The sequence below is a fragment of the Stegostoma tigrinum genome, chromosome 27 (genome assembly GCF_030684315.1).
Source record: "Stegostoma tigrinum isolate sSteTig4 chromosome 27, sSteTig4.hap1, whole genome shotgun sequence".
Lineage (NCBI taxonomy): Eukaryota > Metazoa > Chordata > Chondrichthyes > Orectolobiformes > Stegostomatidae > Stegostoma > Stegostoma tigrinum.
Window position 1 is genome coordinate 44,366,830 of NC_081380.1, and position 26,209 is coordinate 44,393,038.

At 42.6% G+C, this 26,209-nt stretch overlaps 1 protein-coding gene across 2 annotated transcripts in view; it reads right to left on the reverse strand.

Moving 5' to 3' along the window:
- Positions 1 to 26,209, reverse strand: part of bcas3 (BCAS3 microtubule associated cell migration factor) — a 1,086,700-nt gene that overhangs the window by 217,953 nt on the left and 842,538 nt on the right. The window lies entirely within an intron of this gene.

The window sequence follows — 26,209 nt, forward strand, 5'->3', positions numbered from 1 at the left end:
TGGGCTTCACTGGAACACTGCAGCAAGCCAGAGACAGAGATGTTGGCCAGGGAGCAGGGTGGTGCATTAAAGTGGCAGGCAACAGGTAGTTTAGAGATAACAAAGTGTGAAGCTGGATGAACACAGCAGGCCAAGCAGCATCTTAGAAGCACAAAAGCTGACATTTTGGGCCTAGACCCTTCATCAGAGAGTTCAGGGTCTTTCAGGGTCTTTTTTGTAAGCAGAATGTAGACGTTCTGCGCAGTGTTTCTGCAGTGTAGAGGAACAACACTTCATTTTCCACTTGGGGACCCTAAAGCCCTCCAGACTCAATACTAAGTTCAATTATATTAGGGCCTAAGCTCTCCCATGTCCCAGCCCTCTATCCCACACACCAGGCCTTGTTATCACATAGCCTGCCATTACACACCCTCTGTTGTTAGTCACTAACAGTCCCCATTAACAACTATTCACCCTCCCAGCCTGATCATTAGCAACTCCTTTGTCTGTTCAATTGTCTTTCTCTCTCTCTGGGCTCTATCGTATCTTTACTCCCTACTCCACCCACCTCCCTATTTTCTGCATATAAACTGACATTTTCCCAGCCAGCATCAGTTCTGAGGAAGGGTCACTGGACCCAAAATGTTAACTTTGTTTTCTCCTTCACAGATGATGCCAGACCTGCTGAGCTTTTCCAGCAACTTTGTTTTTGTTCCTGATTTACAGCATCTGCAGTTCTTCTGGTTTTTAAAAGACTCTCAAACTTTAATATAGAACATTACAGCACAGTACAGGCCCTTTGGCCCTCGATGTGGTGCAAACCTGTCATACTGATCTGAAGCCCATCTAACCTACACTATTCCATGTACGTCCATATGCTTATCCAATGACGACTTAAATGTACCTGAAATTGGCAAATCTACTACTGTTGCAGTCAAAGCGTTCCATTCCCTTACTATTCTCTGAGTAAAGAAACCACCTCTGACATCTGTCCTATATCTTTCACCCCTCAATTTAAAGCTATGCTCCCTCATGCTCGCCGTCACCATCCTAGGAAAAAGCCTCTCCCTATCCACCCTATCTAACCCTCTGATTATTTTATATGTTTCAAAAACATTAATTTTCCTACTGGCATAGGATGATGTTTTCCTCACAGCCTGACTGCTTGGGAAACAATTTGCAGCAGATCCATAACAGCAAGGACAACAATTTCAATCTCGCTGTGTAATTGCTTCAGCCTCAACTTTTGTAGTGTTGAGTTCAGCTTTTCCATTATTGAGGATGGGGATACTTGTGGAGCCTCCTCTTCACGTGAGTTTAATTGCCCACCACCATTCACAACTAGCTATGGCATGATTCAGAACTTGGGTTGATTCATAAATTGTGGAATCACCTATTTATTTCTTGCTGCTTATGTCGTTTAGCATGCAAGTCACCTTGTTTTGTAGTTACCTCATTTTTAGGTATGCCTTGTGTTGTTCCTGGCATGTTGTCCTGCACACTTTACTGAACAAGTGTTGATCCCCCAGCTTGATAGCAATGGTAGAGTGGGAGACATGGCAGGCCATGATGTTGTAGATTGTGTTTGGAGTGCAATTCTGCTGCTGCTGAAGGCCCACAGCACCTCATGGATTCCCAGTCTTGAGTTGCTATATTGTTTTCAATGGAAGTTCATTGCATTTATCAAGGTGACAGTATCACATAATGTCATGGGCAGATGCATGTATGAAAACGCATCGGTGAGGTTGAGATCAAGAATGCATTTCCCTCTTGTTGGTTCTCTCCATGTGTGCTGCAGACCCAGTCTTGCAGTGTATCCTTTAGGACTCAACCAGCTCAATCAAACCATTCTTGGTTGTGGACAGTGAAACACCTATGTACATTCTATGCTCTTGCCACACTTACTGCTTTCTCTACGTGGTGTTCAACGAGGAGGTGCATCTGTGTTGGAATTTGAACTTAAATGCCCAGAACATTCCCTGGGTCTTCGTGTCACAAATCCAGCAGCAATACACCCAGGCCATCGCCTATTAATTATGGCAATACTAAATTGGTGATGGGAAAGGATAGCAGCGACTGCAAGTCTGAGCCATCCAATATTACCAAAATTCTGCCTGGCTTCAATGAGAATCACTGAGCAAGATATCAGATAGAGATGTAAGAAACAGCCGTCTGGAAGATATCCTGTGAAGACCAGTTCAATAGCTATCTGCTTTAATACTACCTTTTAGCTAGAAAAGTTACCTCCATGCAGCAGTGCCCACTGAGTCAGGCACTGAATACAGACTCAGTTGAAGTCTTCATAGTGCTGGCTCAGCTTTGCTTCTGAATCAGAAATTTGCAGGTTTATGTTCTACTCCAGTGGCTTGACTAAGTTGAAGCCAATGTTCCAATGCAAACATCAATGGACTCAGTGACCTTGGAAAGTAATGTATTGTCACAGATGCTATTTCTTAGCCTGAACCACTGTACTAAGGCCCCACCTGCCCGCTCTGTGGATTGTAAAATAATCCACAACACTAATCCAAGAGGAGAGGAACAGTCCCTTGTCCCTAGATCAGTATATATCCATCAATCATTAAATACAGTATTTTTGGCTCATTTATCTAATTGCTATTTCTGTAACCTTCATGTCGACAAACTGACTCCTGTTCTTTTTATATCATAAGTGTCCATCCTTATCAAAGAACAAAGAACAAAGAAACCTACAGCACAGGAACAGGCCCTTTGGCCCTCCAAGCCTGCGCTGATCAAGATCCTCTGTCTAACCTGCCATCTATTTTCTAACAGTCTGTGTCCATTTGCTCCCTGCCCATCCACGTACCTGTCCAAATATATCTTAAACTTATCAGTTTATTATTAAGTAATTTATCGGCTGTAAACTGCTTTTGAACATTGTAGAACCATGAAAATCCTTATATAAATGAAGGTTCTTTCATCATTCTGAGTTACAGGGTTCTGGCCATCGTAGACAAACAGAATATTTACACAGGGACAATTAAGCAGAATGGCAATGCTAAATCCAATAATTATGCTGGTCAGTGATGAGAAGCCATAAAAACATGGAATCACAATGAATAAAATATGCAGATAAGTTGCCCGAAGTATTTGATTGGATTGCTGGTCTGTGCGAGGCTGACCAAAACTGTATTTCAGAAACTTGAAACCACAAGGCATTTTCATTGCATTTCTATTCTAAATAAATCCATTGTCCCTTGAAATTAGAATCCCTATACCCAATCCTTTGCAATCTCCATTCAGTATTGGGGGTTCACTGTCATGAGAATACCATCGCAAAGTTTCAAATGATCAGCTCTAATGTACATGAGGAGGATAGTGGCTTATGCTATTGAAAGGTTGAACATAGTTACCCAATTGTGTGTTTTTAGCTACAAGTTGGTATCAGTGAAGCTTGCTGTCATGTTGTGTGGCTATCAGTTAATAGCAACACTGCGCTTGACTGTAATGCCTTCTTTGATTGAATATCTCATCATAACTTCACCTGAAGTGTAGATGAATCTCTAGCCCAAACAATCCTTCCAGATCTGATAGGTATTCACTGGCACTTCATCCGACCTGATCTATTATACCTGTTGCTCCTAATGTGGTCTCCTCCATATCGGGGAGACTAAACACAGACTCCAGGACCAGTTCATGGAGTATTTGCGCTCTGCATGCACCATCCAATCCAACCTTCAGGCTGTTGTCTATTTTAATTCCCCCTCCTACTCCCCTGGCGACAGGTCCATCCTTGGCCTCCTCCACTGTCAGAATGAGGCCAAATGTAAACTGGAGGAACAACATCTGATATTTTGCCTTGGGACCTTACAGACCAATGGCCTCAACATTGACTTCACCAGCTTCAAAATCCCTCCATCCCCAGCCTCATCGCATGTCCAGTCCTCCCTTCCTTCTTGCTTCCCTGAACTAACCTGTTCATGTTCCTACTCACCTATCAGCTCCACCCTTCCCGATGACCAATCATAATAACCCTCGATCTGCATGCACCTATCACCATCCCATCTACCTTCCCTCAGCCTGACCCACCTTCCTCTATTTACTTCTGGGCTCCCTCCCCCTCCCCAGTCCTGACAAAAGGTTTCAGCCCGAAATACCGACTTTCCTGCTCCTCAGATGCTGTCTGACCTGTTGTCATTTTTTGGCTTCATATTAATTCTTAAAGGCTTGCCAGACTAAATGGTGGGTCTTTTTGCCCTTGTCTGGACCGTAAAGTCCTAGAGGCTGCAGCTTCAGAAAAGGAGCTGGCCTTTAGTACTGAGATGAGAAGACATTTCTTCACTCAAAGAGTTATAAATCTCAGACATCAAGAATGTTCAAGGCCACAATTTTGGACATTAAAGGAACGCAGGAATATGGGGATCAGGCAGGGAAGTGGATCTAAAGTAAAGATGAGTCATCCTGTTATTGAAGGGAGGAGCAGATTCAAGGCACTCTACGGCTTACTCCTGCTTTTATTTTGTAGGTTTTCAATGACAGTTTACCAAGAAGTGGAAGCATTTGTTTGGACTGAATTTATTCAAGATTATATAATTCTGATTATTTTATCAGATCTTGAAACTCTCTGTTCCAATTAAAAAAAAATTCCTGGTCTCTCCTGATAACTAAAACCTCTCATCTTCAACATTACCTCACAAATCTAATCTGCACCTTCGACATCTGCGACCCAGAACATGACACAATATTCCAATGGCTTTTGAACTCTAAGCTCCTGTTTATAAATACCTGATAAGTCATTTGATTTTTCTATAAAGAGTACAGATTTATCAACTTTACCAGTTTTAAAGATCAGTATGACTGATAACATATTTTTCATCACTTAGCATTTTGGGTGCTCCCTCTTTTACTTATTACTCCCAAAATGCATTGCCTTGCATTTCTCTGCAAAGTTTAATTTGGCTTGTCCCTCATCTTCCTGAAACTGCACAAAACATGATTAACCATAATTTGTATGATCTGCAAATTTGATATTATGTTCCTTACACCTTAAGATCAAGAGTACCAGCAGCCACTCACCACGGAACAGCACTGATTATATACATAGACTAGTACACACTGTTTTCAGCCACGAGTGAAATATTTTCACAACGAAAGGTGAAAGTAAGACAGCAATGGGAAGGTAACAAAGTGTGAAGCTGGATGAACACAGCAGGCCAAGCAGCCTTTCAGGAGCACAAAAGCTGACGTTTCGGGCCTAGACCCTTCATCAGAGAGGGGGATGGGGAGAGGGTTCTGGAATAAATAGGGAGAGAGGGGGAGGTGGACTGAAGATGGAGAGAAAAGAAGATAGGTGGAGAGGAGAGTATAGGTGGGGAGGTAGGGAGGGGATAGGTCAGTCCAGGGAGGACGGACAGGTCAAAGTGGTGGGATGAGGTTAGTAGGTAGGAAATGGAGGTGCGGCTTGAGGTGGGAGGAAGGGATGGGTGAGAGGAAGAATAGGTTGGGGAGCACAGACAGGCTGGGCTGGTTTTGGGATGCAGTGGGTGGAGGGCTCGAGCTGGGCTGGTTGTGTGATGCAGTGGGGGGAGGGGAAGAACTGGGCTGGTTTTGGGATGCGGTGGGGAAAGGGGAGATTTTGAAGCTGGTGAAGTCCACATTGATACCAGTGGGCTGCAGGATTCCCAAGTGGAATATGAGTTGCTGTTCCTCCAACCTACGGGTGGCATCATTGTGGCACTGCAGGAGGCCCATCTTGGACATGTCGTCTAAAGAATGGGGGGGGGAGTGGAAATGGTTCGCGACTGGGAGGTGCAGTTGTTTATTGCGAACCGAGTGGAGGTGTTCTGAAAAGTGGTCCCCAAGCCTCCACTTGGTTTCCCCAATGTAGAGGAAGCCACACTGGATACAATGGATACAGTATACCACATTGGCAAATGTGCAGGTGAGCATCTGCTTAATATGGAAAGTCAGCTTGGGGCCTGAGATGGGGGTGAGGGAGGAGGTATGGGGGCAAGTGTAGCACTTCCTGCGGTTTCAGGGGAAGGTGCCGGGTGTGGTGGGGTTGGTGGGCAGTGTGGAGCGAACAAGGGAGTCATGGAGAGAGTGGTCTCTCTGGAAGGCAGACAAGGGTGGGGATGGAAAAATGTCTTGGGTAGTGGGGTCAGATTGTAGATGGCGGAAGTGTCAGAGGATGATGCGTTGTATCCGGAGGTTGGTGGGGTGGTATGTGAGATCGAGGGGGATCCTCTTGGGGCGGTTGTGGCGGGGGCGGGGTGTGAGGGATGTGTTGCAGGAAATGCGGGAGACGCGGTCAAGGGTGTTCTCAACCACTGCGGGGGGCAAGTTGTGGCCCTTGAAGAAGTTGGACATCTGGGATGTGCGGGAGTGGAATGCTTCATCCTGGCAGCAGATGCTGTGGAGGCAGGGGAATTGGGAATAGGGGATGGAATTTTTGCAGGAGGGTGGGTGGGAGGAGGTGTATTCTAGGTAGCTGTGGGAGTCGGTGCGCTTGAAATGGACATCAGTTTGTAGGTGGTTACCTGAGATGGAGACTGAGAGGTCCAAGAAAGTGAGGGATGTGTTGGAGATGGCCCAGGTAAACTTGAGGTTGGGGTGGAAGGTGTTGGTGAATTGGATGAACTGTTCAAGCTCCTCTGAGGAGCAAGAGGCGGCGCCGATACTGTCATCAATGTAACGGAGGAAGAGGTGGGGTTTGGAGCCTGTGTAGATGCAGAAGAGGGACTGTTCCACGTAACCTACAAAGAGGCAGGCATAGCTTGGGCCCATGTGGGTGCCCATGGCCACCCCCTTTGTCTGTAGGAAGTGGGAGGAATCGAAAGAGAAGTTGTTGAGGGTGAGGACGAGTTCGGCTAGGTGGATGAGGGTGTCGGTGGAGGGGGACTGGTCAGGTCTGCGGGACAGGAAGAAGCGGAGGGCCTTGAGGCCATCTGCATGAGGAATAGAAGTGTATGGGGACTGGACGTCCGTGGTGAAAGTGAGGTGTTGGGGGCCAGGGAATTGGAAGTTTTGGAGGAGGTGGAGGGTGTGGGTGGTGTCACGGACGTAGATGGGGAGTTCCTGGACCAAAGGGGAGAAAATGGAGTCCAGATAGGTGGAGATGAGTTCAGTGGGGCAGGAACAGGCTGAGACAATGGGTCGACCAGGGCAGGCAGGTTTGTGGATTTTGGGAAGGAGATAGAAACGGGCCGTGCGGAGTTGGGGAACAATGAGGTTGGAGGCTGAGGGTGGGAGGTCGCCTGAGGTGATGAGGTCATAGACGGTGTTGGAGATGATGGTTTGGTGCTCAGGGGTGGGGTCATGATCAAGGGGGCGGTAGGAGGAGGTGTCAGAGAGTTGGCGTTTGGCCTCAACGATGTAGAGGTCAGTGCGCCATACTACCACTGCGCCGCCCTTGTCTGCGGGTTTGATGGTGAGGTTGGGGTTGGAGAGGAGGGAGCAGATGGCTGCCCGTTGTGCGGGGGAGAGGTTGGAGTGGGTGAGGGGGTGGAGAGGTTGAGGCGGTTAATGTCTCGACGGCAGTTGGAGATGAAGAGGTCGAGGGAGGGTAGGAGGCCTGGGGGTGATGGGAAGGATTGGGAGTGTCGGGGAAAACCGTAGAATACCAGGATTAAACTACAATTTTGCACAACCTGTATCTCATTTAGCTTCCTTTCACTTGCATGTACCTCTAATAACTTGCACCAGTTTTGGATCTTCATCTTCCAGATAACTAACTTGTTTTCATCTGTAGTAAACTGTCATCATTTAAACATAAGGAAGCTCGGATATTACGCGACACAACTTAAATACAATTAGAGGCATTAGAGGTAAAATCTAATAAAGTCATGTTAAAACCAAAGCGGGAGTGAACTGCAAAAGGCTCCATTGGTACAGAACCTTTTATAAAAAGTGAACTTTAACCTTTGGCAAGCCACCAATGTTGCTACTAAGGTTGCTGTCAGCAGTCTACAATTTGGCTGTATAAATCAGTCACAACGGTGATTTATTTTGCTGATGATTCTAGCGTGATCTGTGAACAAAGTTCGCACTTAATGCTGTTTTTAATAAGAAACCTACACCCTTCACCCTGCTGTGTAGCTAAACATGGATGTTACTTCTTTAGCCAGTTCTGTTTTCTTTGCCTCTGTCATTAATAATTCACTGAAAGAAATATGTGACAAGATCACATGGTCAAATGATCAGATGCTGACTATTTGTCCGGTCTACAATTGTACAACCTTCTGAGATCTCCACAATCATGTAGTTCTGATCTTTCGTTCACTCCCGATTTTCATCACTCCACTGACAGCAATGGTCTCAGCAGCCAAGGCACTAATATCTGGAAATCTTACCCCAAAACCTCAGCACTTCTTTTCTTATTTAAGATGCTCCTTGAAATTTATTCTTTGATGACTCCTTTGGTCACCTGGCTCAATTTCTCTTGATGTGGCTTCACATCAATTTTTCCTTATCATTCTCTGAAGTGCTCTAAGATGTTTTATTAGGTCAAAAGATGGCTAGCTGAAGTGGATGTCAGGACTCCAAATGGGGCCACATGCTGAAAGTTTGAGCTTGTGATTCTAAGGCAGCAGTGCCTGAAATGGAGCCCTGACTGAGTTATAATATTTGTACCCTGCACTAACGGAAATGCTCCCAACTTACATAGGATCTCCATTGCTTTGGTGGGTGTCCCTCCACCTTTTAGGTTCTCATTTAGGCATTACATAGAAATACAGAAAATAGGAGCTGCAGCAGGCCATTTGACCCTTCAACTCTGCTCTCCCATTCAGTGTCAGCATGGCTGATCATCCAACTCAGTGCCCTGTTCCTGCTTGCTCCCCATGCCCTTTGATCCCTCTAGCTCTAAGAACTTTATCTAATTTCAAGACAGTTTTCAGCCTCAAAATGGGGTCACAATAAGAAAATTTTTTAGGAAACCTAGGCCCAAACAACTTCAGCTGTTTCATCAACGACATTCCTTCCATCATAAGGTCAGAAGTGAGGATGTTTGTCAATGATCACACAATGTTAGGCGCAATTTGCAACTGCACAGACATATCCACATGCAAAAAGATCTGGATAGTATCCAGTCTTGGTCTAACAAGTGAAAAGTAAATGCCACCTAAATCCTAGGCGATGACCATCTCTAATAAGAGACTATCAAATCACTACTTTTTGACATTCAATGGTGTTTCCATCACTGAATTACCCACTACTGACATCCTTGGAGTTAACTTTGACCAGAAACTCAACTGGACTCATTACAAAACACAGTGACTACGGAACAGGTCAGACACTAGGAATACTGCAGCGACTAACTCACATGCTGATTCCCCAAAGCCTGTCCACCATTTACAAGTCAAAACTCAGGAGTCTGGCGAAATACTCCACACTTGCCTGGATGGATGCTAGCTCCAACAACAGTCAAGAAGCTTGGCATCATCCAAGACAAAGAAGCCCACTTGATCCTCAAGCATCCACTCCCTCCACCACCGACGCTCAGTAGCAGCAGTTTGTACCATCTAAAAGATGCACTGCAGAAATTCACCAAAGATTCTTAGATAGCACCTTCCAAACACATGACCGCTTCCATCTAGAAGGACAAAGGCACCAGATACATAGGAACACCATCACCTTTAAGTTTCCCTCCAAGCTGCTCACTATCCTGACTTGGAAATATTTCGCTGTTCCTCCACTGTGCTGGGTCAAAATCCTGGAATTCCCTCCTTAAGGGCATTGTGGGCCAACAACAGCACGTGGACTGCAGTACCTTAAGAAGGCAGTGCACCATTATCTTCTCAAGGGCAATGAAGGATGGGCATTAAATGCTGGCTAGCCAATGATGCTCACATCCTATGTTGAATATAAAAAAGAAACACTGGATTAAAGATTTTGCATAATGTGAATTATTGCTGATACAAAATCCTAGTCTGAAGAGTCAACAAAAAATTATCACATTGCTGTTTGTGGGAGCTTTTTACATGCAAATTGGTTGCTATCTTTCCTACACTATAACAATGACTATACTGCAACAATGTTTCATTGGTTGCTGAGCACTTTGGGGTGTCCTGTGGTCATTGAAAGCACTCTTAAAATTCAAGGCATTTTTCAGAGAGATGCTTATAATTAGTACAAAGAAAGCTAGGAGTTATAAATTCTTGAAATCTGAAATATTAGAGGAAGGTGCTATTGAAAGAAAGGTCAGTTAGCATCAGTACGAGAGAAAAGAACATGTTAATATTTTAATTGGAAGCTCCTGGACAGACTGATCTATTATGCTTTTCTAATAGTTCTGTTTTTAATGAACGCCTTTGCAGAACCAGTACTTCCTATGGTACAAATTTCCTTGTTCAATACCTTGCCCGTACAATGGTTTTTCTGCAAGTAGTCAACTAATTTTCATACAGAATGGGAATATAAAATTTTACAGTATCTACATCAGCAACTGTATTACAGATTGTTCATTAATCCTTTGCTAATATTTGGAACTTAATACCATGAAAAGTATGTGTGAAAAATAAACCAGCAGCATTACAGTTTAGATTAAAATATAACCTGAAACTGTGAGAAATGCACAAGTGATCAATTTTTTGACAAGAAGGAAAGGTTAATGTTTTTGCTGTGGTTTATAGCAGGACGGCAGAGTGGCTCAATGGTTAGCACTGCTGCCTACTGTGTCAGGGACCCAGGTCTGATTCCAGCCTTGGGCGACTTCGTGTGTCAAGTTTGCACATGGTCCCTGTGTCTTGTGGGTTTCCTCCCACAATCCAAAGATGGGCAGGTTAGGTGGATTGGATGTATTAAATTCCAGTGTCCAGGGATGTACAGGCTTTGTGGATTAGCCATAGGAAATGTAAGGTTATAGGGCTTGGGTGGGACACTATTCAGAGGGTTGGTGTGAACTCAATGAGTCGAATAGCCTGCATTCACATTGTAAGGATTCTATATTATTTACCTCTTATGTTTTCATCTCAGATTTTGTCTGACCTGCTGCATATTTCAGATTTTTAATGTCTGTGGTCTTTAACTTCTTTTCTTCTTCAGGATAAACACTTGACTAAATGTTGACAGTAACAGAATTGCCGACTTATTTTCAGGTTATTAAGTTGTCATCTGTGGCTCAGTGGGTATCGCTCACACCTCTTGAACAGAAGGTTGAAAATTCAACTGAGATGGGTAAATCAGAGTCACAAGTTGCTCACTGAGGGCTTTGAATCATGGCTGGGTTTTGGTAGTGTGAATTGAACAGTCTCTGATGGTGAGGTGGCATGTAATTTTTGGCTAGAGCTGTACTTATATACAACAAGCAACTGATGACCATTACATAAAACTCAGAAACCAATTTGCCGACCCTGTAAACTCCAATGATGTCCCGCACACTGGCAGGACAGTTGGCCAGCGGACTTTCTGGGCCACTGTTCTGCAAGTACAAAACACAGTGTGAATCTCACAGCTGCAGTATGTTCTAAATGAACATATGTTGTGGATTCACACACTTTGAGCAATAGACTGGCAGATCTGGAGTACACCACTGGCTAATGTTTCTTTCCAACAACTCTGAGCTGAAGTGCAACATTTTTTTTAAAAAAAGTCTTCATTTATTTATTGCCTATCCATAACTGACTGTGAGAATATGCTGGTAAGGTACTTCCTTGAACTATTGGATGGAGTGTAAATACGTTCTCAATTCTGTTAGGAGTGGAGTTTCAGAATTTTGACTGTGTGATGGTGATGGAGCAGCAACAAATTTCCAAGCCAGGGTAATGTGAGATTTAGAGGGGAGCTATGTGGTGCAATCCCTGAACTTCCACTTCCCTCATCCTTCCAGGTGTTAGGGGTTTGGGTTTGGAAGATGTTATTGGAGGAGCCTTAGGAGAGTTGTTTCAGTGCACCCTTATAGATGGTACACACTGCTGCCACTGTATGTTGGTGGTGAAGGGAGTGAATGTTAAAGGTGATGGACGGGGTGACAGTAAAGTGGACTGCTTTGTCCTGGCTAGAGACAAAAAACTGCAGATGCTGCAATCCAAGACAGACAAACAGGAGGCTGGGAGAATACAGCAGGCCAGGCAGCATCTCGAGGAAAGAAGCAGTCAGCCATCCAGTCCTGGAGAAGGGTAATACGTGAAATGTTGACGGGTCAATTTGTCCTGGCTGTTGTTCTTCTTCAGCACTGTTTCTCCTTCCATCTGTTATGATGGGATGGAACAGCACAGGTCTGTGTGGGTTGAACTTGACACCATTCTAATCATTCAAACATAGTATTACACCACACACTGCATCACCAAATCATCAGGAGTACACAAAAGGCACTTCCATAGTGAATTTTGCAACATTAAGGATGTCGTGAAGTGTTTTACAAACAATGAAGTAATTTTGAAACACAGGCATTTCAATAATGTAGGATATTTAAACTACATTCAAACTTAGGCCAAGAGTAGGATCGGAATAGATTTACAAATCACTCCATCACAGCCCCGAGCTCTGAACACTGGCAAATGACGCCCTTAGCAGACTCTGAAGTATTTTATTCATTTTATACTAGGATTCTGCAGTCTGTCATTCAGTACTCAAGAGAATCCTGTATCCACACATCACAATTATCTTTACTCTTTATGATTGATTTAAGAGCCTCTAAGCAGATGAATGATTTGTTTCCACCTTCTGGTCAAAGTTTTTTCTTCTGTTGTTGAGAGTCATGCAAGTTAAACAGATAACTTATTTATCTCTCTCAGCAAGTTGATTCAGTCTGCTTGGTCTAGCTCTCTTGCTCGGGCATCTTAACTCAATTAAAAGGAAATGAAGACTGTCTGACCGATGCATGAACCAGTATTCAGCTGAGGGCAGTTCGTTTAAAGCTGGCATATATCATTTCCAGTAATTGTCAACAGGTGACTTCCGACTTGAAACTACTCCTAAGCTCCCCAAAATTTATGTCATTAAAGGTCCTCTGTGTCAGTTTGTTATGTCACTTTCAAGTGAAGAATTGAACTTGTACAACATCCACACTCATAGAATTATAAAGAACAGACATTTTGCAGCTATCCGATGCATGTTTGGACCATTTTGTTTTTGGTTTATCCTCTTATCCCTCCTCCCCTGAAGCTATTCACCCTTGGCTGTGGTATAATTTCAAAGGCACTGACACCAAAACTTTATGCAAATGGTCATTTTTGATGTGTGAGCGTACAGCCTCTGCATGCTGTTCAACTGTACAATATTACAGATCCTATATTCAAGTTCACATATGCTCTTTGCAGTTGGGGATAGATAGATAGCAAGAGGAGCTTCAATTGTGACTAATTATTTCCTCTTGCAAATGGCATTTTGCTGTAATTTAGGGTTGAATTTTGCCAGCCCCTGATGATGGGGGCCAGGGATTTAGATGAAGATGCATTGGGACAGCTCTCCCATGTTTTCCCACAGGCAGAGATATTCCTCATCTGTTGGTGGGGTTTAGGAATGGTTGCCCACAGCATGGAACCAAGAAGCCAATAAAGCTAATTACAGACCCTATAGGTTCAATGTTGGGGCTATGCCAACCTTTTGCCTTCAGGGGTATGCCTTGGTGAGGGTGGAGGCTGTCATCTCTATGTCATTGGCTTTATGTTCCAAAGTGAGGCCTAAATTATGCACTCAGAAGGGGCTCACCTCACTTGAAGAAGGATAATAGTTTTTCTCTGATCATTTCAAGTTCAAACTCAGGTTTCAAAGTGCGGCTGTGTGTGGAGCATTCTCAGTGTTCCTGACTTGCCTCAGGAGTGGCACCTCTTTCAGTGGGGTTGCTGAGACTCCTAAGCTGCTGATTGGGGTGGCAGTGTTGAAAACCTACTTGCAACAGCAGAGGTGGACAGCTGTGTTGTCAGTTGCACTGCCAGTAAGTGTGCGATTGAGACGCCTGTTTGGTGGCCATTTGGGTGCAAAAGGCCTTGGCAAAATCCAGCCCTTACGTGCAGTAACCCAACAGTTGCTCTGCTCTGTGTCAGCTCCTTGATGGAGCTATCCAATTAGGCTCATCCCCACATTCTTGGATTTAGCTCTGCTTACATTCTTTCTTCAAATATATATCCATCTCTCTTTTGTAAGTTATTATTGATTCAGCTTCTCTTCATTCCAAATTATCACAAAGAAAGAGTTGCCATGCTTAAAATATATTTGATTCAAAACTACACTGCTCTGCAAAATTCAACCACCCTTTACCATCATTAAGAGGTGATCCTTCAGACTCTGCTGCCTTTGGTACTCTTCAAAACTTAGCATTTCTTGATCTCTTTTTCAATTTGCAGAAGCCTTTCTTTTCACTGCTGCTTTCACAAAATTCACCCTTAAACGCATCTCTCCTTCTGCAGTTTGGCAACATTTTTATTTTATAAAAAGTGCTCTAAAACATATCAGAGATGCTACAAGACAAAACAACAGGTGCTCTATCAACTTGCATTAATGTAACATCTTTCATGTCGTGAAATATCCTAAGGTGATTCACATGGGTTATCAATGGATTAGTGCTGTAAACCTGGTCAAAATGGTAGGTTTTAAGCTGTTTCCTGAAGGAGAGAAGATAAATAAGAGAGGTAGTGTAACCTAGGGAGAGAATTGTAAAACCAACCTTTTGGGTTTAGAGCCAGATTTAGCATGGAGAGGCAACGTTGTAAATTGTAAATTATTGCTTTCAAGGAACAAAATGTAGCAGAAAAGTGGAGGTGGGTTGCCTATTCTGTCTCTTGAACAGGATATTTTTTCTATTCATTTATGGGATATGGGCAATGCTGGCTGACCAGTATTTATTGCCTGTCATTAAGTTGCCCTTGAGAAGGTGGTGGTGAGCTGCCTTCTTGAACTGTTGCAGTCCACCTCCTGTGGGTTGACCCACAATGCCACTAAGGAGGGAATTTCAAGATTTTGACATAGCAAACATATTTCCAAGTCAGAATGATGAGTGGCTTGGAGGAGAACTTGAACCTGGTGATGTTCCCATATATCTACTGCCCTTGTCCTTCTAGATAGAAGTGGTTGTAGGTTTGGAAGGTGTGGTCTGAGGATCTTTGGAGAATTTCTGCAGCGTATCTTGTAGATAGTACACACTGCTGCTACGGAGCGTCGGTGGACGTGGGAGTGAATGCTCGTGGATGTCGTGCCAATCAAACGGACTGCTTTGTGCTGGATGGCGTTGAGCTTCTGGAGAGTTGTTACAGCTGCACTCGTCCAAGCAAGCGGGGAGGATTCCATCCTTATTTGAGGCTTATAGATGGTAGACAGGCTTTGAGGATTAAGGAGGTGAGTTACTTGCTGCAGTATTCTTTGCTTCATGTAGCCTTCTGCTCTTGTAGCCACTGTGTTTATGTGGTGAATCCAGTTGAGTTTCTGGTCAATGATAACACCTAGGATGTTGACCGTGAGGAATTCAGCGATGATAACGCTGTTGAATGCCAAGGGGCAGTGGTTAGATTACTCGTGGTGGTCATAGCCTGGTGCCGAGATGATTGACCTCCAACAACCATGACCATCTTCCTGTGTGTCAGGTATTACTCCAAACATCACAGAGTTTGCTCTCGATACCATTGATTCCAGTTTTGCTTGGGCTCCTCGATGATACACTCGGTCAAATGTAGCCTTGACGTCAAGGGCTGTCACTCTCACCTCACCTCTGGAATTCAGCTCTTTGGTCTATGTTTGAACCAAGACTGTAATGATGTCAGGAGCTAACTGGCATGAGTAGACCCCAACCTGGGCATCACTGAGCAGGTTATTACTGAGCAGGTGCTGCTTGATAACACTGTTGGTGACACCTTCCATCACTTTACTGATGATCGAGTGTAGACTGATAGGGTGGTAATTGGCCAGGTTGGATTTGTCCTGCTTTTTGTGAAGAGTACATACTTGGGCAATTTTCCACATTGTCAGGTAGATACAGTGTTGTAACTGTACTGGAACAGCTTGGCTAGGGGAATGGCAAATTCTGGAGTACAAGTCTTCAGTACTATTGCCAGAATGCTGTCAGGGCCCACAGCCTTTGCAATATCTAGTGCTCCAACTGTTTCTTGATATCACATGGAGTGAATCGAATTGCTAAAGACTGATATCTGTAATGCTGGGGACCACTGGAGGAGGCCAAGTTGGATCATCCAGTCAGCACTTCTGGCTAAAGATTACTGCGAATGCTTCAGCCTTATCTTTTGCACTGATGTGCTGTGGTCTTTCATCATTGAGGGTGGGGATATTTGTTGAACCTCCTCCTCCAGTGAATTTTGTTTAATTGTCCACCACCCTTCATGATTGGATGTGGCAGGACTGCAGAGCTTAGATCTGATCCATTGGCTGTGGGATTGCTTAGCTCTGTCTATCACTTGCTGATAATGCTGTTTGGCATGCAAGTAGCCCTGTTTGGTGGTTTCACCAGCTTGACGCCTTATCTTCAGGTACGCATGGTGCTGCTCCTGGCATACCCTCCTGCACTCTCCATTGAACCAGGGTTGATCTCCTGGTTTGATGGTAATGGTTGAGTGGGGATATTTTGGCCATGAGGTTACAGATTGTGCTGGAGGAAAATTCTGCTGCTATTGATGGCCCACAGCACCTGGTGCCCAGTCTTGAGTTGCTGGGTCTGTGTGAAGTCTGTCCCATTTAGCACGGTGATAGTGCCACATAACATGATGGAGACTATTCTCACTGTGAAGGTGGGACTTCATCTACACATGGACTGTGCAGTGGTCAATCTTACCAATAGATGCAACTGCAGGTGGCAGATGCATAAGGATGAGGTCAAATATGTTTTTCCCTCTGGCTGGTTCCCTCACCACCTGCTGCATATCTATTTTAGCAGCTATGTCCTTTTGGACCGAACCAGCTTGATCAACAGTAGTGCTATTTGGATTGAAATCCTCAACCCAGAGTACATGTTGTGCTCTTGCCATCGTCAGTGTTTCCTCCAAGTGTTGTTCCACATGGAGGAGTATGGATTCGTCAGTTGAGGGAGGTCAGTGTGTGCTAATCAGCAGGAGGTTTCCTTGTCAATGTTTAATCTGAAGCCATGAGACTTCACGGGGTCCAGCATCAATGTTGAGGACTCAACAGCAATTCCCTCCCGACTGTGTGCCACTATGCCGCCACCTCTGCTGGGTCTGTCCTGCCGGTAAGACAGGACATATCCAGGATGGTGATGGTGGTGTCTGGAATATTGTCTGTAAGGTATGATTCTATGAGATTGACTATGTCAGGTTGTTGCTTGACTAGTCTGTGAGACAGCTTTTCCAATTTTGGCACGAGTGCCCAGATGTTAGTGAGGAGGACTTTGAAGGGTCGACAGTACTGTCTCTGCTGTTGCTTCTTCTGATGCCGAGGTTGATGCCAGGTGATCTGTTCGGTTTCATTTCTTTGGGACTTTGTAGTGACTGGCACAAATGAATGGCTTTTTAGGCCATTTCAGAGGCAATTAAGAGTCAACTGCATTGCCAGACAATTGAAGATGGCAGATTTCCTTCACTGAAGGGCATTAGTGAACCAGATGTATTTTTCTGACAATCGCCAATGATCATTCTTAATACCAGATTTTTGTATTTTAAACAAAATCCTGATGAGATTTGAACCCAGGTTCCCAGAACATAAGCTGAGTTTCTGGATTAATAGTATCTCGGTGTGCGTGTACACAGATCCTTGAAAGTTGCCACCCACTTTGACAGGGCTGTTAAGAAGGCATACAGTGTTTTAGCTTTTATTAATAGAGGGATCGAGTTCCGGAACCATGAGGTTATGCTGCAGCTGTACAAAACACTGGTGCGGCCACACTTGGAGTATTGCATACAGTTCTGGTCACCGCATTATAAGAAGGATGTGGAAGCTTTGAAAAGGGTGCAGAGGAGATTTACTAGGATGTTGCCTGGTATGGTGGGAAGGTCTTATGAGGAAAGGCTGAGGGACTTGAGGCTGTTTTCGTTAGAGAGAAGAAGGTTGAGAGGTGACTTAATTGAGACATTTAAAATAATCAGAGGGTTAGATAGGGTGGATAGGGAGAGCCTGTTTCCTAGGATGGTGACGGTGAGCACGAGGGGGCAGAGCTTTAAATTGAGGGGTGAAAGATATAGGACAGATGTCAAAGGTAGTTTCTTTACGCAGAGAGTAGTAAGGAAATGGAATGCTTTGCCTGCAACAGTAGTAGATTCGCCAACTTTAAGTACATTTAAGTTGTCATTGGACAAGCATATGGATGTACATGGAGTGGTGTAGGTTAGATGGGTTCAGATTGGTATGACAGTTTGGCACAACATTGAAGGCCAAAGGCCCTGTACTGTGCTGTAATGTTCTATATATAGTGATAATATCACTAGGCCATCACCCACACCTGGGAAAGATGTGACTCTAAATAATAATTTTGTTATATTCACAGCATTCTTTTCCAGGGTGTCAAAAACTAAGTTATCTCTGTGTAAAATGAATAAAGTGAATAACTCATCTTAGAATGTAGATGTGAATAGCAATGAATAAACCATTATTATGTTTCTACGGCATATCCACAAAGAATACAGAACAATTCTGGATGGGTGTTGTACCTGAATAATCTCTGATTGCACAAATGGTGTATTTACACACAATTCACCACACTTTTGATTGCACACACTGTAACAGCTCAGATGAATGTTAAAAACCCTGGCTTCAAACATACTATTTATGCATTTGCTGGTCCCTTGCTAGTGCCACAATTTTTCATGTGCACAGGTTATGGGCTGTTGAGTTCAAATCAGATTTTGCACAGTCAGTTTGATACCTGAAAATGATCAAAGAGCTCTCCTGTTTCTTATCCCTCCTTCAGTCAGCACCAATAAAAGAACAACAGATTAACCTCCCTAATACTACTGACCACTGATGTTTGTACGATCTTGCTGCTGGGTTCACCAGTATAAGCAGTCAGTGTAGTTCAAATAATTGGCTTCAGATATCTCAAAGGGATATGAATGGTACAGCAGAAATGTTTTTAAAAGGAAACATCAGTAAAATAATCCAGTCTCTTTACGTGGTTAGATCATTTGTAACCGACTTGATTCTTACTAAATGGCAAAAAAAAATGTTTTTCTGGATTCCAATGGTGCCGTAAATTGCACAATTATTGTGGGGCTAGAAATACTGCATACCATAGGCACAGTACAGGTCAGATATCCTTTATTCAGACCTCCAGGAATGTCTAATCTATGGTGTTTTGATGCGGCTTATTACTTCTGTTATGACTTGCTCATTAAAACATCATTTTGCACAATTATTGAACTACTTTCCTTTGGGTTGTTAACACTTTGAAAATTAGAAAGAGGGAACCCAAAAATGTCATGATTTACAAGGGAATAAAAGCTGTCAATATTTAGCAAATCCTCAAAGGTGCAACAATGTCAGCAGGGGATCCCGAGGAGTGTGCCAATATTTAAGGGAATCTCAAAAATGTCGAATCTCGACAAATAGTTACATGAAATTTCCATAAATGTCACAATATTTTTAAGGAAACCTCTAAAGTATATCCACAAGGGTGCCAATATTTACAAAAAAATCCCCAGGAGCATGCCAATATATGTTTAGCACCACCAATGCAGAAATGTTTTACAATTTATATTTATTTTGGGCTGCCCCCATCTGGGCTTATATTCCACACTTATATCATTCTCTTCAGCGCAGAATTACAAGAGAGTAATGAGAGTTTAAAAAATTGCTGAGAAGGAAATTTCTGGGTTTTACTGCATGTCTCCTTTCTATCCTCCATAGACAAATAGGAATTTAATAAAATGTGGCTTTCTTGCAGCAGACTCTTCTTTGACATACGTTTCATGAAATAAAGTAGATTTTATGAATAAAGGAAACTCCTTGGAGTTAAAAGTTACCAGATTGCAGCAGGAATTCAGGATTGACACCATAGCTAACATCAAGGTCTTGTCCTGCCACACTGTGGTACAAAAGTGCCCTCCCAGCAGTTGGCAGGTTCTTTGTGATTTCTTTTCCCCCCTCACCAATAAATGATTTTATCCTGCCCCAAAGCCTGGGCTCAATGCCATCACTGCTGCAGTAAATGACTGCTATGGAGTCAGGGAGTTGGCCAGCTGAAAGTTGAGAGTTAATCAACTTTATAGATTAAGTCTAAATAAAGAACAGACACATGTTCAGGTTGTTCAGTAACAAAGCAAGTGCTGGGTTAGCACAAGGAACTACATGGTCTGCAGGACAACAAAAACATTACTGTTAACTAATCATTGCAATGGTCTTAATAAAGGTGGAAAAAATCATTAACAGTTTACATTTTTTGTCAACAATTCACATTTATAGAGTGGCCTTAATGTAATAAAATGGCCTAGTATACAGCAGTGTTATCAAACAAAATTTCACTGTGATCCACATAAAGTGATATTAATCAAACTTCTGAGGTTATGGGCATCTTTTAATCTTCCATAATTATGCACACATTCTTCACAGAAAATGTTCAACTGATACTGCTCTGAAATATTATTGACTATTAGGCAGGCATGAACATCCTAGAATAAATAATCTATAAAACCGTTTGCACACGAAAGGGTTAAATGATGTATCGAGAAAGTCATGCCCATAGGATATACAGGACTGCTCCTGGGAAGAACTAACCAAAGATCGATTCTAGCATCGAGTCCAGTAGTTAACGCTCATGAATGCTGACTCTCAAGTCTCTCCTGATGTCTTGCAAGTTCGATAAGAAACAGAAGTAGAAGGAGGCCATTCTACCCATCGAGCCTGCCTGAGGTATCGGTAGATTCAGGTACAATTACAACATTTAAAAGACATTTGGGTAAGTTCATGAATAGAAAAGCGTTTGAGAAATATGGACCAAATGCATGCAGGTGGGACTAGTTTAGTTTGGGAACATGGTTGGCATGGACTAGTTGGACCAAAGAATCTGTTTCCATGCTGTATGACTGCATAAGTTAGTAATTCTCAAATTGATTTCTAAATTACTTTGCAGATGACACACAGCTGGGTGGAATGGTGAGCTGTAAGGAGGATTCAGAGATACTACAACATGATTTGGACAGGCTGAATGAGAGGGCAAATGCACAGCAGATGCTGTATAATGCAGATAAATGTGAGATTATCCTCACTAGTAGCACAAACAGGAAGGCAGATTATTATTTGAATGGCTGTAATTTGAGAAAGGGAATGTTCAACTTGGTGTCCTTGTGCACCAGTCACTGAAAGTAAGCACGTAGATGCAGCAGGCAGTAAAGAAGGGAAACTGTATGTTGGCCTTTATAGCGAGAGGATTCGAGTACAGAAACAAAGATGTCTCGCTGCAATTATTCAGGGCATTGATGAGGCCACACCTAGAATATTGTGTGCCCTTTTGGCTCGCTTATCTGTGAAATGATGTTCTGTGATAGAGGGAGTGTAGTGAAGATTTACAAAATTGATTCCTTGGAATTTAAGACTGATGTTTAAAGGAGAGATTGGTCACAGTATTATATTCACTGGAGTTTAGAAGAATGAGGAGGGATGTCACAGAAACCTGTAAAGTTTTAACACAATTAGACAGGTTAAAGCAGGAAGGATGTCCCTGAAGATGGGGGAATCCAGACCAGGGCTCATCATTTAAGGATAAAGAATAAACCTTTTAAGACTGAGATGAGGGGAAATTCCTTCATTCAGAGAGTGCTGAGGCTGTGGAATTCACTACCACAGAAAATGGTTGTGACCAAAAATTCAAAAGGCTGTAGGTGAAGTACTTATGGCTAAAGGGATCAAGGGATATGGGGGAGGATGTGATATTGAGCTCAATGATCAGCATGATCATAATGAATGGCAGAGCAAACTCGAGAGATTGAATGGCCTACTCCACTTCATATCTTCTATGATTCTATGTTTGACAGGGGATATTTTACTCTGATATTATTTATTAAGCATGTCTCATTATATATCACCAGCTCCAAAATAGATTGATCCCTGGCTGGACCAACAGCACACTGTTCAAGGAAACCATCATGAATAGACTGTATGAATTCGTCCTCGTGTGGCTTCCTCTGCTGATCTGATTATCAAAGTCTACATGGAGACTAAAGTCAACCCTGATTAATGTACTCCCTTGGTTACATGCCCTCATTATCTCCTGATTTATTCTCTATCCCGGTGTATTGCTACTGTTAGGGGGCCGAAAGAATACTCTTAATAGTACTTTCTTCCCCTTTTAATTGCTTACCTCCACTCATATGGATGTTATGTCTTCCAATATAAAAACATTTCTTGCTATCGTTCCTAATCCATCCTGTACTAACAATATTACTCCACCACCTTTTCCTTCTTGTCTGTCCATTTATGAAGTCACATACCCCTGAATATTAGTTCCTGGCTTTGATGTCCTTGTACCAATGTCTCCACAACAGCTATAAAATCATACCTGTTAACTGTTTTTTGTAACATTAATTCATTCATTTTGTTCTGAATACTGCTAGCATTCAAGTAAAGACCCATTAATTTTGCCTTTTCATCGTTTTCTTTCCCTTCTTTGTCCCTATTTACTGCTTTTCTTTCTATCTTTGTACACTCTATCCCTTCCAGGCCCACTCTGGATATTGTTATCCAAATAGGTGCCCTATAACGCTGCCATATCCTCACACTTTATAATCCTAAATTTCCCATCTTCCAAACCTGCCAACCCTCAATTAGGTTAAGGCCCTCTCTAGAGCTCTAGTTATTTAATTCCAATAAATCTAAAAAATCATCAAAATCAACCTCCCTTTGTACAGGCATCCTTTCTTACTTGATATCAGAAATTTCAACTAATACCATTTAGAACGACTGGTAGCAGTGAATGCACCAAGAACATCTCAGATGGTTCCAGCAGCCATAAGCACAATGAACTATGCATGGATATGGGTTCAGTTTTCATAGGTACCATCTTTCAATAACAGAAGGCTGAGGGGTGACCCAATAATGGAAGACTTTAAAATTACAAATGGCATTTGATAAGCAGAGGAAAAAATATTTCTATTCATTGGACAGACTGCAACCAGGGGCTATTAATAAAAGAATAACTAATAAAACCAATAACTAATTTAAGAGAAATCTCCTAACCTAAAGAATGATTAGAACTTGGAACCTGCTATTATATGAAGTGGTTGAGGCAACTAACACAGATTAAAGGCACTTCAGAGGAAGATTGCCAAGTGGATGGGGAAGAAAGGAATAAATGGGAATGCTGATAAAGTTATATGAAGTAGCAAGGGAGAAGACTAAAATGGAAAACAATACTGCGTAGACTAGTTCAGTCAAATGATTTGTTTGTGTGCTGTATGGTCTCTGCAATCTGTACCCTATAATTTAAAACACTGACCCATCCAGTTGTCTCCCCTAACCTCCGGTAGACACTTATTTTAATGGGGATAGGGTTCCATGTGGGCGCATCAACACTCTGTTTATTTACCCCTATTTACTCCAATTCTGACAACAACTTGGCTGTAAAATTCTCATTCAAATCTCTCCATGGCCCTGCCTCTCCCTCACTCTGTAACCTCCTTCAAACATACACCACACTGCTCTGCCCTGGCCTGCAATCTCGGAGCTCCTTTAATTCTGGCCTCTTATACATCCTGATTTCATGGTTCTGCCACTGGAAGTGTGTCTTTAGATGCCGAGGCCCTAAGCTCTGGAATTTCCTTTCTCAACTTCATTGCTCCTCATCTCCATTAAATCTCTGTTTAAAACCTACTTCTATGATCAAGTTGTCCAAGTAGGAGTTCTAGTCGGCTGCCCTGGTATCTGTATGATTCAATATCAAACTATATGTCAAAAAACACCTGTGCGGCATTCCCAGTCCATTTACTACTAAATCCGCCCTTCATAAAAGCAAGCAATTGTATTGTTGCATAATGACACAAAGATAACTGAATAATTTTCTAGCAGCAATTTTATAAGTTTCAGCAGCAGTGGTACAAATCAGAAAATGTGTGCCTGAATTTTGGCAGTGCGCCTCTGAATTTCTGATCTGCCCTGTTAGTGATGAGGCTCCATTTTTGCACACAGATTGAATTGTACATATCATAACAAAATAACTATGTGCATCAGCTCATTGTAGAACTCAAGTACTCATTATTTTAGATTAAAGCAAACAGATCTTAACACAGCTTAATGTCCCAAGCTCTGGTTCAGATTCAAGATGATTGAAGCATAAACGTACACAAAGAAATGCATTAACTTTTAAATTGTGGTGATGGAGTATGGGAAGGAAATATAGTTCTACATGTCCCTATAGACACTAATCAAAATGCAACATTTTCCATTAACTTGCTGCAACAGGTTTTGGTGTGCTTTGGTTTAGCTGCACTAAACGTTTGCATTCAAAAAACACAAAGAGAAAGATTTTTTATAAATCAATCTTATTATAATGCCAAGAAAATGACCTGGATATCTGGGTTGTGACATGGGAGGCCATTTTGGGCTTGATACTGCAGAAATACAATGTAAAACACCAACATTCATGTCATGATTCTTCTAATTGTACAATGAAAGATGTTCATCTATTTTTCAGTTAAATGCAATTATCGTCTTCATGTCTGTTTTCTCAATAACATTAACCATCATCGTTCCTTTAGGCACTACAAAACTCTTCAACACTTCTTTAGCTAGGCACTGTACAATTCAAAGTTTATGGATTTGCGGATTCTGAACACAGATACTTCAAGAAAGCAACACGCAATGTGACGCCCCACATCCACACATCCCCAGCAAACAGTATTACTGTTTGTTTCTGTGAATGTCCCAGACTGAGTAAGATTAGTGTGATTTTCCACAAGGATGACCAAACAAGAGAGTAAATGCAATTGAGTCGTTGAGCTACTAATACAACAGGGAAGGAATCAAGGGAGTGTCAAAATATTATGACAGATTACAGGGAACAGTACCAGTGTGTCAGGTGTGAAAAGGTGCAAGTGTGAACATGTCAATATGAATTACTGCTCACAATCCCCTGACCTGTTGCTTATTTAAATTTAAGATCCACCTGTTTAGCTGCAGCAAGGGAACACTAGTTTGGGTGGAGTGGCTGGGCATGTGAGGAGGATATTGTGTCCAGTGACAGTGAAACCAAGCAAACAAACTGTTTTCTGTTGAAATCCTAGAGTATCGTTGTTGCTATATGCATCCTGACTGCTGGTCGATATTTCATCACACACACTTCAGCTTTGTAGCTGATGGAGAATCTTTGATGAGTTGTGGCTACTCATCAGGGTATAGCCAATGTTAAACGTACACTTGTAGTCATAAGGCTGATGTGGCTGGTCCACTTCAGCCTTTGGTTAGAAGTGAAACTCAAGCTGTTAATGGAAGCACTTTCAGTGGTGTTGGTGTCATTAAAGGTGAAGAGACAGTTGCTGTACTTTTCTTTACAGGATGGACAACAAGTCTAGATGTTATGCATGTCCTGTTGTCGGCTGGTATGTGTTACTCTATATGTACTGCAATGACACTCAAACAGGTTGAGCACGATGTGTATTGTGTAGATGTTTCCCTTTGAAGACTTAGAACTAAGCTACATTATTGGGAAGAGCTTTATCATACAACTCTAATGTAAACAGAGGCCATGGCATGGTAATGTCTTTAGACTGGTATTCCAGAATCCCAGAATAATGTCTAGGACATTATTCCAATTTGATGTCCTTACCTGGTCTGGGCTACACGTGATTTCAGACCCACAGCAATGTAGTTAACTCTTAACTGCTCTCCGAAATGGCCTAAAAAGCCTCTCAGTTCAACAGTAATAAGTTATGGGCAATAAAACCTGGCCTAGGCCAACAATGCCCACAACCCATGAACAAATAACTTAGGAACCTATAAGTGTCCAATGCAGGCACTGGTTGCATTAAAGATAAAATGTTATTTTCCTCATTGCTGGTGTATCTCAGCTCAGCATAAAATTAGTTTAAAAACACAATATCAATTGTCAGTCAAAGAAGAAATTTAAAAACTCTCATTCTTGTTTTCAAATCCCTCTTGAGCCTCACCACTTCCCATCTCCGTAATCTCCTGCAGCCTTGCAGCCCTCAGAGATTTCTGTTTGTTCCTCAGATTCTGTCATCTTGCACATTCCTGATTTTAACTGATCTACCATTAATTGTCACATCTTTTGCTGAAACCTCCCTTTCCTCATTGATCTGAACTTTGTCCAGGTTTACACTTCCAGTCCTAATACCTACTTATGAGGCTTGGTGTCAAATGTTGTTTCATAAAGATCCTATGAAGCACCTTGGGACATTTCAGTACATTAAAGGGACTATGGAAATACAGACTG